The sequence below is a fragment of the Dipodomys spectabilis genome, unplaced genomic scaffold (assembly GCF_019054845.1).
Source record: "Dipodomys spectabilis isolate Male_0828 unplaced genomic scaffold, ASM1905484v1 ptg000391l, whole genome shotgun sequence".
Lineage (NCBI taxonomy): Eukaryota > Metazoa > Chordata > Mammalia > Rodentia > Heteromyidae > Dipodomys > Dipodomys spectabilis.
The window spans coordinates 730,815-751,122 of NW_024871068.1; the positions used below are offsets into that span (position 1 = coordinate 730,815).

The window sequence follows — 20,308 nt, forward strand, 5'->3', positions numbered from 1 at the left end:
CATTGCAGCCTCCTCCTTTGTTTACCCTTCACACCCCTTCCCAGCCTCCCCCCTCTCCTCCTAATCCCAATCCTTCTCCTTCCCCCCACCCCCCCGCACCAACGTTGTAAAGCTCGTTTTGGACATGACAACTTGTACTTCTCATTGTTGCAACAGGTCCACCTGTATCCTTAAACAACTGGTTTTTCCTCATCTCCTCCACAAGTTATACTGACATCAAATATAGTGAAAGCAGGGGTTATACTGTGGGGGAGGGACATACAAAGCAACAAAGAGATAATCTTATAAATGTGTTAGAAACACATGCATGAAAGAAAAAAACATTAAAATACACATCTAAGGGTTCATTTTCCTGACATCACATTATCTGACCTTTTCCGCTTGACTCATACATATACTAGATATTACAAATAAGGGAAACCATGGTACCTACGTTTCTTTGGGCCTGGCTTACTTCACTTAATATAATTTTTTCCAAGTTTTTCCATTTCCTAACAAATGGGGCAATGTCATTCTTTCTGATGGAGGCATAGAATTCCATTGTGTATATATACCACATTTTCTTGATCCTTTTGTATTTACTTTTTGTTGAATTGTCTAGTTTAAGAAAATCAATTACACTTTATATATAAAAAAAATGTTATGTGCTCAATTTGGCAGCACATACCCTAAAACTGGAATGATACAGAGAAGATGAGCATAGCTCCTTCGAAGGATGACACACAAATTCCTGAAGCGTTCAATATTTTTACAAGGAAAGATGCTGGAGTGAATGTGGCCAGAAGTAAACAATACTGAATTCTTGGTGAGAGTGTAAACTTGTTCAACCCCTTTGAAAAGCAGAATGGAGGTTCTTCAAAAGATTCCACATAGAGCTACTCTATGACACAGCAATCCTTTTTTTGGGCATTCACCCAAATGATCAGAAACAAGACCATACTAAAACTACAAGCACAACTATGTTTATTGCAGCATTATTTACCATAGGTAAGATATGGAACCAACCCGATGCCCCTCAGTACATGAATGGATCAAGAAAATGTGTGTGTGTGTGTGTGTGTGTCTGTGTGTGTGTGTGTGTGTGTGTGTGTGTGTGTGTAACTGTGACCCCTCTGTACAGTACTTTTGCAATTAAAAACCTATAAAAATGTTCTGAGATGGAAGAGTTTATTCCCCCAATTTTATCCATATAATATCGTTAACAAAGCAGATTTTTAAATACTAAGTAGAATGTGATATGTATTACAGAAACCATTACATGTAATGAGCAACCAGAAATAATGTTATCAATTGACTATGCACTGCTTCCAAGGAAGCCAGATGGATAATTTCTCATGCTGTAAATCAAACTGTTGATCTTATGTCTTGATAGTGTAAAAATATCAGGGACAGAATAATGAAGGAATGTTGTAGACTGAGGTGAAATCATATGAAAATATACAAACCTGATAAAACATATAAGTATCTGAGCAGTATATTGTGTTTTAAATCATTTGTGTTACATTGCAAAGATAATGAAGACCTATTAGAATGAATTATCTTTTTGATATCCTATCGTAGGTCCTTAGAAGGATGAACTCTTTCCTCATTCTTGTAGAGGCTTCATCAGATGAGAGGAACTGTATTTTTTGTTTGCTTCCTTCCATTTATTCTTCACTCTGAAATATGAGCTACATGATACTGAAATACACCAAGGAAAATTAAACACACAGGCTTTGGAAAGATCAATCAATGTAAAATAAATAAAATATGTATAACCTTGTAAAAGGTCTAAATAAATTAATTTATATAATCTCAAGTGTAAACAGAAAATGATTTAAGCAATGTCATGTAATTGAAAAATGAAAATTTTTAGGGGATACTTAATTTTTTCCTTTCTACTACATTGAATTAATTATTGATTTTGTATAGAGAGATTAAAGATGAGATTAACAAGAAGCTTGGTTAAAACTGGGCATAAATTCTGAATAGACATGTATTCCAAAATCCATGAAAATCGCCAGTGGGTTTACAAAGTTGTTTTTAATGCTACTTCTATTCTGGCTTAAGCTTTGGGAACAGAAGTCATTAGAGAAATGCAATTCAAAATTAATATGATACTCTTTCATAACTATTACAACTCTTATTAAAAAAAAAATCAAAGGAACCAGTTGTGGTGGCAGTCAATTTGGTCTAGAAACCCCTCTAAGGAGAGAGCAAGATGAGGCATTGGCTTAAGTGAGCCGCTCAATATCTGCCATCCAAAAAGGAAAAACAGTGGAGTGAGGCTCAAAGCCATATGCCTTTGGGCTTGGGTCCTTCCCTTGATTATAGCATCTGCAAGTTGGTCTGCCTGAGATTATACCTGAGGTGTGCCCCCAGGGGAGTGTGAACCCACTCTAATGGCTCCCCCCTTTGAATTAAAACTGCAGAAATCAATGTAACACCTCCAAACCACCAAAGGGAAATGGGCTCAAAAATAGAATACCTCTTCAGGAAAACTTCATCCAGGGCTTTTTGGAACTGCAAAAATATTGCCCAATGGCTGTCTGTAATTGTAATAACTTCTTGGGGAGTCCTGCCTTTTAGTAGGACAAATAAGGCACACACTATCTTTAGGGACAGGAACCCATGGAAACAGCCAATTGGTTTCCCCTAAAAGGCTCTGAAATTGGGATAAGGTCAGAGAGGTTGGAATATCCAGCAAAGGCTTAAGGAGACTGGCCTGAGTCAAGGTAAGGTGGAACCAGAGCACCTTAAAAGGAGGTAACTTTTGAATTATATTGAGTGCTATGGTGAAGCCCCCCTTTCTTAATATGATGCGAACCTGGGCCAGAAGGCCCTCCAGGTGTCCTAGGTCTTGGTGCCCCACAATTATATCATCCGGGTAGGCAAACACAAGAGAGGTATCTGAACCCAGCACAGGCCCTAAAAGTGTGGCCAAGTATTGTTGGCAAAAGGCCAGGTTATTTGCCATTCCCTGTGGCAGCACCGTCCATTCAAACCTCCAATCAGGCAGGGAAAAATTAAGAGAAGGGATGGAGAAAGCAAACTTTTTACAGTCATCTGGATGCAGGAGGATAGAAAAAAACAATCTTTAATATCAATCACACCAAGGTATATTCTGAAAGTATAGCAGGAGTCCAGGGCATACCTCTTAGGGATGTTCCTACTAGCTCCATCCTTTCATTTACGTTTCATAGATCTTGGAGCTTACACCTAGCCCCAGAGGCCTTTTGAATAACAAATATGGGTGTGTTCCAAGGACTCATAGAAGGGCATATGTACCCAATGTTTATCTCCACCAGAAGGTGGAGGAATACAAGTTTAGGTTTTATCAATGGCCACCACTCCACCCAGGTAGGGCTTCCTATCTAAATCAAACTTGGATCCACAATTCTTTTTCCAATGGTATCTCTTTCTGCCCCTGGGTCATGGTGTAGGGGGAGGTTAGGCCCCCTAGGGCCAGTTGGCAGGGGATTTTTGTGAACAGTCCCTCTTAAAGTGCCCCTCCTGCCCACATTTAAAAGAAGTCCCTTTCCCCGATGGTCTTGGGGTTCCTTGGCCCTGGGCTGTCAGTGCTTGAGTAATAGCCACAGTCATTGCAGATGTCTGAACATGTAAAGCTAAAGCTAATGATTGGGACTGGTGCTGTTGAATTCCCACATCCTGTGAGGCCATCACCCATCTTCTCAGAAAAAACTCTCTCAATCTCATGCAGGCCATGTGGTGGTCTGCATTCATCTCTTCCCAGAGCAGCAGCTTTACAAACTGATCTTGGAGGTTCTCTGCTGGCAGCTTGTGGTTAATACTCTGTTGGACTCCATCTACAAACTCAACTAGAGGCTCACCAGGTTTTTGTGTAACTCCTGCTATGAGGGACTCAGTGGGCCCATCATCCAGTTTGTACCACGTGGCAAGTCCTGCCTGAATCACCTGGTCATGGTATGAGCCAGGTATTGCGGCATGTTGGACCCTAGTGGAGTACCATTCCCCATCCCTTTTAACATGGCATAAGTAATAGGTATCACAGATTGAGCCTGCCAGTTATTCTCCGCTCGCACTCTGCATTCCTCCTTAAAGAAAGGCAACATTTAATAAACTGAGAACAAGTGAGGAAGGCTTTGGCCACATCCAGACAGTCCTTAGGGACACATGGGTGATAAGCAATGTCCTGTAATAAGGTCTGGGCCCAAGGAGAGTTTGGGCCATCCTCCTCCACTGCCTTGTGGAGCTCTTTAAGATCTTTAGCTTCCCATGGATACCATTCCAAGGGCCAGATTTACCAGATACACTTGGGGAAGCAAATCCTGTGGCCCAGGGTCCGGGGTCCTGGGTGGCCTTCCTTTCCAGGGTAGGCCTCCAATTAGGTAATTTCCCCACCCCTTGGCCCCTCCATGGAAGGTTGGTAGGGGTCCGGGTCTTGCAGGTCCCTCTCACAGGTTGCGTAGGGCGCCGTACCTCTCCCTCAATCGGGGAAATAGGGTGGGGACCTAGGATCCATCCGGGGCACCTGAGTCAGAGGGGGTAACTTTCACCCTCATTTTGATTTCCACTGTGCATGTTTCAGTGCATTCTTGGATGAATTTGACCCATTCCTTTTCCTTCTCTCTTCTCAAGTCCTCCTTTATTCACTCTAGGCCTAATGCTGCCTCCTCCTCCTACTTCTGTGAAATAGCATTACCCATACTAAGGGTTTCACTTACCCTGTGAGACTGCTTAGCCTCCGCTGGTATCTTTTCCTTTCAAGCCCCACGTTGGGCGCCAGATGTTGGGTCTTCGTCCATCCCACAAAAGATGAATGGGGTCCAAGGGAAGGTAAGTGCGGCTGCTCCCCCGTTCCCAGGCCTCCCTTAGCCAGGGAGATAATCAGACACAGCAGGGAGTCAAGTGAAGCAGGAAATTCATTTATTAACTCAGAGCAAGCTCTTTTTTAAAGCAAAAAAGACCAGGTGTGCATGGGAGGGGAGGAAGAAGAACCTTATCATGCACCTAAGCTTCCACGGGATGGTTAGTCACGGAACGTAAAACAAATTGGGCTCTGCCCACACACCTCCCCCTCAGCGCCATCTTTGCTGCCCATGTGCTCCACAATCAAAGACCTCGGAGTCAAATCTGACACACTAAAAACTTCAAAGGATGAAATAAGTGAAACCCTAGGTCTCCTTGTCACAGGCCAAAATTTTCTTAAAAGAGACCCAGAAACACAACAAATTAAACAAAGGTTGGACAAATGGGATTGCATGGAATTGCAGAGCTTCTGCATGGCAAAGGACATAGCTAGCAAGATCACCAGAAAGCCCACTGATTGGGAGAAGATCTTCACTAAACATACAACCGACAAGGGTCTCATATCTACAATATAACTGGAACTCACAAAATTAAATGCCCCAACAACAAATCCTCAAAGAAACAACTGCCCAATAAATAAGTGGGCTATAGACTTACAGAGGAACTTCACTGAAGAAGAAAGAAGTATGGCCAATAGACACATGAAGAAATGCTCAACTTCCCTAACCATAAGAGAAATGACAAACAACATTGTGATACCACCTCACTCCAATTAGAATGGCTATAACGAAGAACTCTAATAACAACAGATGCTAGAGGGGATGTGCACAGAAGGGAACCCTACTGCATTGTTGGTGGGAGTGTAAACATGTTCAGCCACTTTGGATAGTAGTATGGAGGGTCCTCAAAAGACTCCACATAGTGCTCCCCTATGACCCACCAATCCCACTTTTGGGCATTTACCCAAATGATCACAAACAAGAGCACACTAATGGTACCAGCAAAGCTATGTTTATTGCAGCATTGTTTACCATAGCTAAGATTTGGAACCAACCCACATGTCCCACCGTAAATGAATGGGTCAAGAAAATGTGGTATATATACACAATGGAATTCTATGCCTCCATCAGAAAGAATGGCATTGCCCCATTTGTTAAGAAATGGAAAGACTTGGAAAAATTATATTAAGTGAAGTAAGCCGTGACCAAACAAACATAGGTACCATGGTTTCCTTTATTTGCATAAACTAGTATGCCTGACACAAGCAGAAAAGGTCAGATAAGTTGATGGTAGGCGAAATGAACTCCAAGATAAGGATTCAAATGGTTTTTCTTTCTTGCAATTGTTTCTAACATACTTATGAGATGATTTCTTTGTTGCTTTGTATGTCCCTCACCCACGGTATAACCCCTGCTTTCATTGTATTTGAGGTTGATATAATTTGTGGAGGGGTAGGGCAAAAACAAACTGTTTATATAGGGATACAGCTGGACCCATTGCAATAATAAGATGTACAAGATGTTACGTCAAAAAATCAACTTTACAATTTGGCTGGGAGGTGGATTAGGAAGGGGGTGTGATTTGAAGGGATTCAAAGGGGAAACAAAGGAGCAGGCAACAATGCTTGATAAGAAATATACTCATGAATGTTGAATGAAGACTGCGGAAATGAAGCTGGAGGCTATCAATTTTTCGCATAGATAGCAGTTTAGTGTTCCAGTGAATAGTCCTAGCCTAGAGAATCACACCAAGTGTGCGATCACTGCACAGAGAGTTTGGCGAGAGAGGAAAAATCCAGGCAGACCTGAGCACTTGCTTGCAGCTGTGTCAAGGCGTTGGTGGTGGCGGCCATAGCCACCCTACCTAAACACAGAGAATCCGGGACAAAGGAGCCAGACCCAGGGGCTAGTGGATTCTATTCAACACCAGCAAGAACTGGCAAGGAGCAAATATCTTCATCCTGCAGATCACAGACTAAAGATGACCAGGGAACCAACAATCCAGCATGAGTAGAACCCTGACATCCTCACTCCTTCTCAGGAAGCAGAGGGGGGAAGTCCACCTCTCCCCATCCCCAGCACCAGAGATCTCCATTTTTGATACTGAAAAAGGCCCGGCTGAGGAGCTAGCAACAACTCAGGCCTTGGATGAAAACTGGAGTCATTTAGCAGGTCACAGGAAGCTGACCTGACATTCCAGGCTTAGCTCCACCCAAGGGAAAGTCACCAAGCACAAGCAGAGGACCCATGGCCCCCACAGGTGTGGCTTTCTTCTCGGTAAACAGAGCCAGAGGCTGCCCCTCCCTACAGCAGCCTAGAAAAACAATTGAAATTCAGTATACATAAACCCTGAGAATGGCTCTAGGCTGGGCTTTGTGAGTATATCAGAAGCTATCCCCTCAGGGAAAAGCTACTGTTTGGTGAAAGGCCTCAACTCTACCCAGAACCTAGCCTCATCACACCATCTCCAAACTAGAGGAAACAGCCATCTCCTTCTTTGCCATCTCCTTCTTTTGTGATAATCAAAGCAGATCTCCCTCCCACTGAACTAGCGAGGAGGAGGATCACAAAATCCTGGGTAAAGCAGAGCATTTTTCTGCCTGCTCAAACAAACTGACTTAAGTAACCAATCAAGACAGACCAGACAGTAACCACAAGCAGACCTGAGACTCCACCAAGAGATTGGTTAGGACACAAGGGAGATAAAAGATCTTCCCATGCACGCACCCCTTTCCCAATCAAAGAACTCTTTTTTATACTTTTTTTTAATTTTTAAAAAATTTTTAAATTATAGTTTAAAAATTGTTTTCTAATAATCTTTTTTGTCCTCGCATAATTTTTATTTTATGTGTGTGTGTGTGTGTGTGTGTGTGTGTGTGTGTCTGTGTGTGTGTGTCTGTGTGTGTTTTAATCTCTACTGAGTTTTTGGTCCTTTTTTTCTTTTTCTCTTTTTTTTTTTCTTTTTCATTTTTTTCTTCCCTTTCTTCTTTTTGGGTGACTTAATTGCTGTTTTGCTCATCCTCAGATACATACCTGTCATCGATTATTAGACCTTATCTCCCTTGTGTACATATTCAACCCAGAAATTTATTACTCAATTCAAAACCTCTAAGGCTTAAATTCTTTAATAGTAGTATTATCTCCTCCTACCTATATAATTTTAAGAACTTTTATTTTTTAGCTTTTCTTCTCTCAATATCACTTCTTTACCCTTTCATAATTTTTGTGTTTCACTTTTTATATGTAAAGTTTTGTTTTTCCATTTTCTCTTGTTTTTTTAAGTCTCTCCAATAATTCTTCCCAAGCTATTTCCCTCTCTGAAATTAGGACTTGGCCAAATACACTCTCTTTTTACCTACCACATCCCTCTAATCCTACTTTTCCCCACATTTCTCCCTAAACCTAATAACTTCTCGTTTGCCAAATTCCTCTTTTCTGTTCTTAGCCCATTAGTACATAGTTGTTTAATGTTGAATAGATTGTATCTGTTGAAGTATGGAGGTTCCTCAAAAGACTTCACATAGAGCTCCCCTATGACCCAGCAATCCCAATTTTTGGCATTTACCCAAATGGTAACAAACAAGACCGTACTAAAGCTACCAACACAACTGTTTATTGCAGCATTCTTTAAGAGAGCTATGATATGGAACCAATCCAGATGCCCCTCTGCAGATGAATGGATCAAGAAAATGTGGTATATATACACAATGGAATTCTATGCCTCCATCAGAAAGGATGACATTGACCCATTTGTTAAGAACTGGAAATACTTGGATAAAAGTATATTAAGTGAAGAAAGCCAGGCCCAAAGAAACATAGGTCCCATGGTTTCCCTTATTTACAATAACTAGTGTATGTCTGACACAAGCAGAAAAGGTCAGATAAGTTGATTTTACGTGAAATGAACCCCAATATAAATATTCATATTTTTTTTCCTTCTTGCATTTGTTTCAAACATATTCATAAGATGATTGCTTTTTTGTGTTCTATGTCCCTCCCCACGGTATAACCCCGGCTTTCATTGTATTTGATATTGATATAGTTTGTGGATGGGAAGGGCAAAAGCAAACCTTTTAAACAGGGATACAGGTGGACCCATTGTAGCAATGAGATGTACAAGTCGTTATGCTGAAATTCGAACTTTACAACTTCGAGCAGTTCGGGGAGCGGGTGGGGTGTGGTGGAAGATATGAAGGGAAGGGGAAACCAAGGAGGAAGTAATAATGCTTGATAAGATATATACTCATTACCTTTCCTCTGTAATTGTAACAACTCTGTATGGTATTTTCATGATAAAAAATTTTTAAAAAGGATATAAAATATTTTATTTTAAAACATTATATATTTGTATATGTATATATATGTATGTATATATGTATATATATGAATATACATATATATGTATATATATTCATTACCTTGCCCATTATCCCCTCTGTACGATATTTTCACAATAAATAAATTATCTGAAAAAAATGGTATCAGTCGATAGTGCATATAATTTTATTTTTCACGACAAACATAGAATGTAGTAAAAATTTTCGTAGCAATTACCGTGCACTAGGTTGTGGGCATATTCTATTGGAAATAATATACTGTGTTTACGTAGAGAATTTGAGCATCCAAAATTTTAATATGCTTGTTTTCCTAAAACCAATACCTTGCTGATATTGAGTGACAAATACAACTTCCTATAAGTACAGAAGTTTTCCTTGTATCTTTTCAATTTATATTTTTATTTTAAAGTTCCTGTGCAGATGGGTTACAGTTACATAAGTAAGGTAATGAGTCCATTTCTTATTAAGCATTGTTACCCCCTCCTTTGTCTTTCCCCTACCATTCCGCCCCTTCATACCTCCCCAACATGTCACTCCACGCCCCCCCCCCCCCCGATAGAGTGTCTTGTACATTTCATTGTTACAATGTGGCAACCTGTATCCTTTCCTTGTATTTTAAATGAAGAAATGCTGGCTTGATTTATGCTGATTCTACTGGTGTAGACGCACCTAAAATCACTCGCCAAGTGCAGGAGCACAAAATGAAATGCGTAGCAGAAACATTGGAACATTTCAGAGAAGATTAGCATGGCTCATGCACAAGGATGACAGGCAAATTCCTGAAGCATTCCATACTTTTACAACAGATGCTGGAGGGGATGTGGCCACCAGGGAACCGTACTGCATTCTTGGTGGGAGTATAAAACTTGTTCAACCACTTTGGAAAATAGTATGGAGGTTCCTCAAAAAACTCCACATAGAGCTCCCCTATGACCCAGCAATCCCACTTTAGGACATTTACCCAAATGATCACAAACAAGACCATACTAAAGCTACCAACACAACTGTGGTATATATACACAATGGAATTCTATGCCTCCATCAGAAAGAATAACGTTGCCCCATTTGTTAGTAACTGGAAAGTCTTGGTAAAAATTATATTAAGTGAAGTAAGCCACGTCCAAATTAACATTGGTCCCATGGTTTCCCTAATTTTCAATAACTAATATTTGTCTGGGTTAAGAAGAATAGGTCAAAAGCTATCTGCATATGACCAGATAGGATGATGTTAAGGGACATGAACCCCAAGATAGGGACACAAGTGGTTTTTTTTCTTTCTTGCTATTGTTTCTAACGTACATATAATGTGCAATGTGATTTTTTTGTTTCTTTATATGTTCCTCCCTCCTGCTATAACTCCAGTTTTCACTGTATTTGAAGTTGGTACACCTACATCTTGTATATACACTCCTCTAATTCGTGGAGGCGAAAGAAAAAAACAAAATGCTTAAATAGGGGTACAGGTTGACACATTGTAACAATGAGATACACAAGACACTATGTTGAAAAATGAACTTTACAATTTAGGTGGGGGAAGAGAGGAGGGTTGTGTACTTGTGGAGGTGAGAGGGAAAGGATGGTAGGGGAAAAATAAAGGAGGAGGTAACAATGTTTTTTAGGAAATGTACTCATTACCTTGCTCACGCAAATGTGACTCCTCTGTACATTATTTAGCTAATAACTAATATTATGAGGCAGACTGAAATGAGACTCCAGAGAAAGAGTCAGAAAGACTGATCAGAGAGACTAAAATTGGTCACACAAAGATTGGAAAATAGAATTCCTTGTACAACATATAAATCATTGAAAGCCTGCACATGTAAGGACAAGAGAGCAAAGTCCAGAAATGCACGTTTTCTTAGAGATCAGCTATTGAATTATCAATGGAAATATTTGTATTCTTAAATAATTGACCACATGTGGGAGAAGGCTGAAGAGAAATAAAATGCCATCACTCTGTTAGGACGTCCAATATCACACTAGGAAGTAATCAATCACTGATTTGTAATAAAAAGAGAAAACAATTATTCCAAATGAAGGTTTCATTTCTTTTCCTGTAACAGTTCTTGATTTAGATGCTAGCAATTACCATACAATTGATCCAGTACCACAGCTGAAATGATACTGACCGCAGTATTCCCACATGAAGGAAAAGAGAAAATTAACAGATATCTGAAGAAATGACTTGAGGATGAAATATTCTAATAGTGATATCTGAGGTTTTGACACAGGTGAAGAGGTGGATTTTCTTTTCTAAAAATTTCCCATTTTTAGCCTGGTGCCAGTGGCTCACATCTGTAATCCTAGCTACTCAGGAAGCTGAGATCTGAGGACTGCTATTCAAAGCCAGCCTGGGCAGGAAAGTCTGTGAGACTCTTATGTCCATTTAACCACCAGAAAACCAGAAGTGTCACTGTGGCTCAAGAGGTAGAGCACTCACCTTGAGTTGAAGAGCTCAGGGACTGTGCCCAAGCCCAGACTTCAAACCCATTGACCAACAACCACAAAAAATCTCCCTTTTCTTGGACTGCCTACATCTTTTCCTATCATTCAACAAAGAAGCCATTTTATCACCCACTAAATTTAAGTCCTATCCTAGCTACTGCTAATAGAATGATTTGGTATCGTTTTTTTTTGTTGTTTGTTTCTTTTTTTGTCCATCCTGCGACTTGAACTCTGGGCTTGGGCTCTGTCGTTGTCATCTACAAGACAAGGCGAGTATTCTCCCGCTTGAGCCACAGTGCCACGTCCGGTTTTCTAGCAGTTTATTGGAGATTAGAGGCTCACAGACATTCCTGAAAATGCTGGCTTTGAACAGTGATTCTCAGATCTTAGTCCCCTGAGTAGCTATGATTACTGGCCTGAGTCACCAGCACCCTGCATGTTTTGGTATCTTATGGCAAATGGTTCATATTTGGGGGAAAAAAAACAACTGAGGTAACATTTTTTCCAGTCCTTAAACTCTGGGCCTGGGCCCTGAACACGGTTATGCTGGTAGCTTTTATGTGAGCTTGTTGGATTACTGCCCATGAGGGGAATTACTGGGTCTTAAAGGAGATCTATGTTTAGTCTTTTCAGGAAACTCAGTACTGCATTCCACAGCATTCTACACCAACAGTGTAATAGAGTTCCCAATTGGCTACATCCATGCCAGCATTTACTATTGATAGCTTCTTGATAAAGGCCATTCTAACTGTGATGAGGAATAATCTGTCTTGTTTACTTGTAGATTTGTGGGCACCTTCTAGCTACTATGAATGAATCCATGAAACCTATATTGCTCAGAGTCTGCTTTCCTTTCTCTTTTCTCTTAGTATCATTTTCCCCAACCTTTCATTTTCCTTAAGACTAGTGAAAAGTCATCCTTTCTGATGGATGAATAGAATTCCATTATGTGTGTGTGTGTGTGTGTGTGTGTGTGTGTGTGTGTGTGTAAGATGAATATAGGCCCATGAGTTCATTTCTAAGACTTCTGTTTCATCTGTAATTTAGTAGTTCCATACGAAAGTTGAATTGTTTTCTCTACAGAATTGAAGAATATTGTTAGGATATGAGTATTGCATTTCCAATTTTGGGGGGGTCAGTATTGCAGTTTTTGCCATGTTAATTTTTTTCAGGCTTCATGATCATATGTATATTATGTTCAGAAAACACACATTTAGAACAAACAGAAGGAAAAGTGTCTGGCAGTAGTTCCAGAAAATTTACCCTCTTAGGCTGCAGGAAGCCTGTCTCCCCCTAGGCTTTTTTAAACTGGAAATATTCTTTTTTATTTAGTTACAAGAGTTTTCAGATTCAATTCTTTTTAAGAATCCTAACAACTAGGTTATGAATAGCCTTTTATAATTACCAAGGCTATTTTTGTCCTTGGCCTAGGCAAGTTCTACATAAGTCATCCAGCCCCCACCTCATCATTACAGAATGAATGATATTTCCAAATGCCTGAGAAGTTTAGCATGCTTTTATTTTCTTACTTTTTAAAATGGGGCTTGAACCAAGGACCAGGGCATTCTCCCTTTGCTTCTTCACTCAAGACTATAATTCTAACACTGGAGTTACACCTCCACTTATGCTTTCTTGTGGTTAATCAGAAATAAGTTTCCTGAATTTTCCTGCCCCAGCTGGCTTCAAACTATGAGTCTCAGATCTCAGGCTTCTGAGTAGCTAAGATTATAGGCATGAACAACTGATGCTCAGCCTTTGTTTTTTGTTGTTTTTTTTTTATTGTGATTAAGTGATTACATAATTTCCCAAATTTCACATTATTGTGGGATCGTGATGCTCAGTTAAACTCACAAACACATTCTATCTTTCCAGGAGCAAATTGTCTATCATGGTCTATAACATTTATGATTTCTATGAGCTTTGCGATACAGTTATTTCTTCCACATTGGGTGGTATGTACATTTCTTTTGTTTTGCATAGCATCAGCTGTTCCCTCTTTCTCATTTGTTCCCTCCCTCCCATTGCTGCCATTAAGTTGCTTAGCTCATTTGGTCAATGTCCTGTGCAGCTAATTGGTCCCGTTGTTGTATGCTTTTCCCTGATTCCCTCTAGTTCTGTGTCGTCTTCCTGGATCCCCTCCAGTGTACACATATATACCATACATATGATCAGCAGCATGGAGTTATTTAGTTGTGATTCAACCAGATGAGTGGAAGCTCTTTGTTTCTTAAGTCCTGTTAATTTTGTCGTATCACCTAACATTTTGGATTTAACATCCACTTATCAGGGAGACCATGTACCATTTGTCTCTTTGATCTTGGCTTACCTCGCTCAACATGATTTCTTCTAGCTCCATCCATTTCCATGAAAATACCATTATTATTTTGTCCTTTCTAATGTCTGCATAATATTCCATTGTGTATAGATACCACAATTTTTGGATCCATTCATCTGTGGTGGGGCATCTGGGTTGTTTCCATATCCTGACTATTGTGAACAATGCTGCAATAAACATGGAGGTGCATGTGTCCTTGTATACTGGTTCCTGTTGTTCAGGATAGATGCCTAGAAGTGGTATGACTGGGTCCTATAGGAGGTCAATAATTAGCTTTCTGAGGACCCTCCAGACTGCTTTCCAAAGAGGTTGTATAAGTGTACATTCCCACCAGCAGTGTAATAGGGTTCCTCTTTCTCCGTATCTCCTCCAGCATTGTCGTTGGCTGACTTGTGGGCCATTCTGACTGGGGTAAGGTAGTATCTCAGGGTTGTCTTTATTTGCATTTCCTTCACAACCAGGGATGGTGAACATTTCCTCATGGGTTTCTTTGTCATTTTTATCTCTTCATCTGAGAAGTCTCTCTTTAGTTCCCTTGCCCATCTAATAATTTGTTTGTTAGTCTTGGGAGAGATCAGTTTCTTGAGTTCCCTGTATATACTGGATATTAACCCCTTGTCTGATATATTGCTGGTAAATATTTTATCCCAATTAGTTGGTTGTCTTTCTAGCACGGTTGTGATAGCTTTAGCTGTTTAGAAGCTTTTTATTTTAAGGTAGTCCCATTTGAAGAGTCTCTCTCCAATTTGCTTTGACCCTGGAACTCTGTGCAGGAAGTTCCTTCCTGTGCCTATAAGTTCAAGTCTCCCTCTTACTCTGTCCTGCAGTAGTTTCACAGATTCAGGTTTGATGGTAAGGTCTTTAATACATTTTGAGTTGATGTTGGTGCATGGTGATAGGCTGGGGCCCAATTTTAGTCTTCTGCATGTGGCCGCCCATTTTTCCCAGCACAAGTAGTTGAAGAGGCTGTGTTTCTTCCATTGTATGTCTTTGGTTCCTTTGTCAAATATCAGCTGACTGTACGCATGTAGATTTATTTCTGGATCTTGTATTCTATTCTACTTGTCTTCAGGTCTGTTTTTGTGCCAGTACCATGCAGTCTTTGTTATTATAGTTCTATAGTAGAGTTTGAAGTTCGTCATGGATATCTCTCCCATGTTGTCTTTATTTCCTAGAACTGTTTTGGCTATTCTAGTTCTTTTGTTATTCCATATGAAATTTTGGACTGTTTTCTGTATTTCAGAGAATACATCTTTGGGATTTCAATAGGAATTGCATTGAATTTGTATATAAATTTTTGCAGTATTGCCATTTTCACTATATTAAGTCTGTCTATCCAAGAGCATAGGAAGTCTTTCCATTTCCTAGTGTCTTCTGTAATTTTTTTCTTTAACTTTTTATACTTTTCATTAAATAGTTCTTTTACATCTTTGGTTAGGTTAATTCCAAAATATTTAATTTTTCGGGAGGTTATGGTGAATGGGGTTGCTTCCTTTATTTCCTTTTCTGCTTGTACATTGTAAGTGGACAGGAAGGCAACTGATTTTTGTGGGTTGATTTTGTCTCCTGCTTCTTTGCTGAAGTGATATATGATTTCTAAGAGTTTGGGGATGGAGTTTTTGGGATATTGAAGGTATAGTATCTTGTCATCTGCAAAAAGGGATAGTTGAACTTCTTCTTTCCCTATGCGAATCCCTTTAATGTCTTTTTCTTGTCTTCTTGTCCTGGATAAAGATTCCAGAACTATGTTGAAGAGGAATGGAGACAGTGGGAATCCTTGACTTTTTCCGGATTTTAAGAGAATTGGTTGTAGCTTTTCCCCATTAAATATAATATTGGCTATTGGTCTGTCATAAATGGATTTTATTGTTTTAAGAAATGTTCCTTCTATTTCTATTTTCTCTGGAACTTTTACCATGAATGAATGTTGAATTTTATCAAAGGCCTTTTCTGCATCTGTGGAGATAATCATGTGATTCTTGACCTTGGCTCTGTTGATGTGTTGGGTACGTGTTTTGATTTTTCCCATGGCATCCTTAATCCTGTTAATATGGGTTTCTTGTCTTCTTTTTTAAATTAAACTTGCCAATGGTCCATCAATTTTATTTATTTTTTTCAAAGAACCAGCTTTTTTGATTAATTTTGGCTATGATTCTCTGATTCTCTAATTCATTAATCTCTGCTCTTAGTTTGGTTATCTGGCTCCATCTACTAACTTTAGGTTCCATTTTTTCATGTTTTCTAGCTGTTTTAATTGCAACATGAGATTATTTAAGTGGTCTGTCTCTATTTTCTTGATGTGGGCACTGAGGGCAATAAGTTTGCCCCTCAGGACTGCTTTTACTGTGTCCCAAAAGTTTCTTTTAGAGGTGTTTTCATTTTCATTGAGTTGTAGGAATTTTTTAATTTCTTCTTTAATCTCTTCCATTACCCAGGCATTGTTTAGAACTGTATTGTTCAATTTCCATGTTTTTGAGTAATTTTTGCAATATACTTTGTTATTGAGAACTAGCTTGATTCCACTGTGGTTAGATAGGATACAGTGGATTATGTCAATCCCCTTGTATTTGCTTAAATTCCTTGCATGAACTATAATATGGTCTATTTTGGAGAAAGTTCCTTGAGCTGCTGAGAAGAATGTGTACTGTGTTTTTTTAGGGTGAAATACTCAGTAGATGTCAGTTAGTTGCACTTGAAGTATGGCCTCATTTAATTCAGTAGCTTCTTTGCCAATCCTCTCATTGGCAGACCTGTCCTTTGGAGAGAGTGAGGTGTTAATGTGTCCTAGTCTTATTGTATTGGGATCTATTTTATACTGTAAGTTTGAGAGTATTTGCCTAACATGTCTGGGTGCACTAATGTAAGTCGATGGTGGTAATATCCACATCTTTGATTGTTCATTGTATTAATATGTAAAGTCTGTCCTTGTCTTTTTGTATTGATTATAATGAAAAGTTTATTTTGTTAGATATCAGGATTGCTACACCTGCTTTCTTCCTGGGGGAATTTGACTGGTAGATCAGTTTCCAACCGTTCACTCTGAATTTGTTTGTACGTTTGGCTGAGAGGTGGGTCTCCTGAAGGTAACAGTTTGTATGTCTGGCTGAGAGGTGTGTCTCCTGAAGGCAACAGATGGATGGATCTGCAGTTCTTTTTCTTTTGATTGGTGAATTAAGCCCGTTATTATTAAGAGATAGTATAGAGAGATGCATTGTGGTCCCTGTGATTCCCTATTTTCCTAAGGTTTTCTTCTTTCCTTTCCTCCTGTGCTTCCTCAGTTAGACTTCTATTGATGCCTGTCTGGGTCCAGGTCCCTGTTCCTGGTTGCTTTCTTCAGATTGTGTCCCCCCTCTTAGAATTCTTTGTAATGCTGGCTTAATGTTTATGTATTCATTTAGTTTTTCTTTGCTATTAAAATGTTCAGTTCTCCATCGAATGTGAATGCTAGCTTTGCTGGATATATCAGTCTGGGTTGGCAGTTATTGGCTGTCAGGTCTCGTATGTTACTTTCCCTGGCCTTTCTTGCATTCAGTGTTTCTGTGGAGAGATCTGCAGTGATTCTAATTTTTTTCCCATTGTAGTATAGCTCCTTTTTCATTTTTGTTGCATGCAAGATTGTTTCCTTATTATTCAGATCTACCATTTTTACTATAATGTGTCTAGAAGTGTTTCTCCTGGGATCTTGCTTGCTAGGTGTTCTATAGGCTTCTGTTATGTAGGTAAGATGTTCTTTTTTGAGATGGGGAAAACTTTCACTGATTATTTTGTTGAATAGGTGTAACATTCACTTGCTTTGATATTCCTCATCTTTGTCCATTCCAATTATACAAAGGTTAAATTTCTTGACACTATCTGCTTGCTCTTGAATTTCCCTTTGGCATAATTTAAGTGATTTTTCCACATCTGTCATTTTTTGGTCCAGTTGGTGTATCCTGTCTTCTGTATCTGATACTCTACATTCCATTTCGTTCACTCTGTTAACTGTGGCTTCCATTGTGGTTTGCATGGAAGAAATGGACTCATTTATGGATTCTATGTTCGCTCTCAAAGTACTGATCTCACCTTTTAATGAAGTGTATACTGCCTCTATTTTTGCACTTATATCACTTAGTGAGGTGTGTGCTGCCTCTATTTTTGCGTGTACCTCCTGTTTTAGATCCTGCATCTCTTTTGATAGTTCATCCCTGTGATCATTATTTTTCTGGTCTATTTCTCACTTTATTTCCTGAGTCATTGCCTCCAGAATATTTTGGATGTAGCTTTTGTCTTCCATTCCTGCTTTGCTCCCACTGGGGCTCTCCCCTGGGTGGCTGCTGGCTTTTGGGGATAGCTTGTTATCCTGGGTGTTGATAATCCCTGTAATTTTTCTCTGATTTTCGCATGGGGATTCAGGGAGTATTGGAGACTAATCTGAAAATTTGTTTTGGTCAATAGGTGTCTGTCTTTGCTTGGTTGCTGTTTCTCTGCTGGTGGAGAGGATCTGTACCTGATCTCGGTTCTGTTGGGGGCCGGCCTCCAGCTGCTGGTCTGACCCATATAGGGTTCTCAGTTCTCTGTTCTAGATCACTGGCAATTCCTGCCTTTGGAAGAGTTGAGCAGCCCAGATTGCTCCCGTTTGCTCCTACAGGTGCTCTTGGCGAGTTTGGATGTGCTGGATGCACTGTCCCAGATGCTGGAGTTTGTATGGGCTCCTGATATTTTGTTTTGGCGGGTTGTGGGCTTGAACTCTGGGCTTGGGCACTGTCTCTCAGCTCTTCAGCTCAAGGCTGATACCCTACCATTTGAGCCAAAGCACTTCTGGCCCTTTCTGCTTATGTGGTGCTGAAGAATCAGATCCAGGGCCTCATGCACCCAAGACAACTACTATACTGCTGAGCCACCTTACCAGCAGAGCTCCTGACTATTATCAGGTGCTGGTGGCTTGTGTTGTCCAATTTCCAGCCTAGAATATATGGGTCGGGTTCTGGTAGGGTTTAGGCTTCTTCTGTCCTGAACCCCCAGGTCTTTGCTGTCACAGATGTGCTTCCCAGGGGATGCAGTTCCCTGTATTTCTCCCCTGTACTTAGGCGTATGCAGCTTCTTACTTCAGTTGGGAGGAGTTGGTTGTGTTGCCCAGGCACCGGATCCCCAGGCCTGGTGCCAGCCCCCGGCCTGGGACATGCCGGTTGGATCTATGCTGCTGTGTATCCTGCCTAGTTTATGCAGCCTGGGATACTCAAATTTCTTCCACTGTTGGGTTTCTTGACCCAGGGGTGCTGTTCCTGGCTTGGGCATTTAAGCTACCTTCCAGGGGTGCTCTTGCTCTAGCCTGGCGAGCTGAGTGTGCACCATGGTCTGGTGGAGCTCTAGAACATTTCCCAGTTTTAGTGGGTCCTGTGGTCCAGGTGTTGGGATAGGGTGTCTGAGTCAGGGTCTCAGGATTCCCACCAGCTCTGTTCTCTCTTAAGGTATACACTGTCTCCTGTGGGATACTCACCCATGTGCTAATTGTTCTTTCTGTGTGATGTACGTCATTGGTTGCCATTGAAATCAAGAGTTCAGTTGAGGTGGTTGTGGGCTGGGCTGGGCAGTGGTGGCTCTGTGTGTTTCTTTTTTGTTTCTGGCTCGATTGATGCTGTTAGGGTCCAAGCTGCAGGATGGGCCTCTGTCCTAGACCCGAGGGATGGGGGAAGGGCCTCCATGCAGGTTCTGAGTGCTGGGGTTTGTCTCTGTTTGTGTTCTCTGGATCAGCATCAGTTCTTTGCAGGTCTTCTGCCTGGTTTTCTGTAGGCATCCCATGTAGCTCTGGGGCTCCCGCCATGAGGTTGAGTTCCTGGCTCAGAGGTTTCTCTGTTCATTGCGGTCGGCGGGTCTGACACCAGTACCTCAGACCTGCGCAGGTGATCTGCAGGTACTGAGCACTGCGGTTTGTCTCCAATTGCATTCTCTGGATCACCACCATTTCCTTGTAGGATTCTGCTCTGGTGTTCTGTGGCTCTGTGTAGCTCTGGAATTCTTTCAGTGGGGCAGAGTCGCTTTGGCAGGATGGAGGCTCTCTGCTAGGATAGAGAGTGAGGGGTGGGGTTGGAATCTTTGTGCAAGCTCTGGGCTTGGAGGTTTCTCCGTTCGTCGTGATCAGCTGGTCTGACACCGGTACCTCAGGCTGCTTCTGCGCGGGTGATCTGCAGACAACCCCCTATGTCTCGGGGAGTCTGGCAGCCCCTGTCGGGCTGGCTGGCTGTGATTTGGCGCATTGCTGCATGGCCAGTAGAGATTGGGGAAGGGGTCTTCGTGCTTCTCTGTTCTGAAATTCTTTTTCTCTCTTTTTTTTCTGCCTCCTGTTTTTCTCTCGGTGTTCATCTTTTTGTTCTTGTCGGTTTCTTGGGGAGATTAAGCGTTGGAACACGACTCTCTTTTTGGTTGGGGAGAGCTGTGGCATTTCC

At 40.8% G+C, this 20,308-nt stretch overlaps 2 non-coding genes across 2 annotated transcripts; both read left to right on the forward strand.

Moving 5' to 3' along the window:
• The first annotated feature begins 644 nt into the window (after positions 1 to 644).
• LOC122096815 lies at positions 645 to 750 on the forward strand. Its single transcript, XR_006145407.1, has one exon. It is a non-coding gene; the product is annotated as a U6 spliceosomal RNA (small nuclear RNA).
• A 9,051-nt stretch (positions 751 to 9,801) lies between these two features.
• On the forward strand, positions 9,802 to 9,905 carry LOC122096817. The gene has a single exon (XR_006145409.1). It is a non-coding gene; the product is annotated as a U6 spliceosomal RNA (small nuclear RNA).
• Positions 9,906 to 20,308: the final 10,403 nt, after the last annotated feature.